Genomic DNA, 933 nt, shown 5'->3' with positions numbered 1-933 from the left:
GTGTGTGTGTGTGTTCACTCACCTTGCCAGGATGTCTGGGAGGAGCTGAGTGCTGGCGGTTACCTTGGCAATGAGTCTTGGGGCAAAACCCTGGGAGGGGTAGAGACCTACAAATGGGTGAAAGGATGGAGTTGAGTGGCTGATTAATAATGTGATTGAGTGTGTACGCTGTGTGTCTATATGTGTGGTCAGAATGTAAGTGTGAATTGGTGTGTAGAGTGTAGTTGTGCAGTCCTACAGGAGAGGGTGTGTAACGGAAAGCCTTGGCATGCACAAACCAAGGCTGACCCATCTGCAGTCAATCTCTCTGTCTTTTGTTTTCTAACCCCATCTGATAACATTAAAAAGAATGGATTTTAGGGGTGGGGGTTGGAAGATAAAAGCCTCTCATAAAATAATACAGTCCAGTGCAAAAACAGCATTAACTATGGCCTCAAAAATTACAATATGCATATAAACAAACATCTGATTTCGTATCTAGTTTTACAAAGGTGGTATGTATGTATTCACATGTATGTCACTATTATTTTTCTTATACTGTCTATAATGAAAGGAAGCACTCCTCTCCTGTATGGAGAGTGGAGCAACAGACAGAATAGGTGAACTAAACTACACAGCCATTAATGCTTTACTAACCCAGCATGATATTTTAGATGCTTTTAAAGGATTAACATCTTTAACTATGCCTCTGTGCCACAAGCACATGCACACACTGAATAAAGAAAACAAGAGAGCATCTGCTGCAGTACATGTGGTTCTCTAAGAGTTGTTATATCGACACAAAGAGCACTGTGAGCCTGACAACTGAGGTCTCTTTATTCCAATGAGAGAAATTTAAACAATACAAGCACATTTCTTGTTTGAGAGATTATGATGCACCAGGGGGTAATGTAAGTACAGAACCTCCTCTGTCTCATTCTCTCACACACACAC

The sequence above is a fragment of the Morone saxatilis genome, unplaced genomic scaffold (assembly GCF_004916995.1).
Source record: "Morone saxatilis isolate NCDOM2014 unplaced genomic scaffold, NCSU_SB_2.0 Contig2, whole genome shotgun sequence".
Lineage (NCBI taxonomy): Eukaryota > Metazoa > Chordata > Actinopteri > Moronidae > Morone > Morone saxatilis.
Note: the sequence above shows the minus strand (reverse complement) of the source record.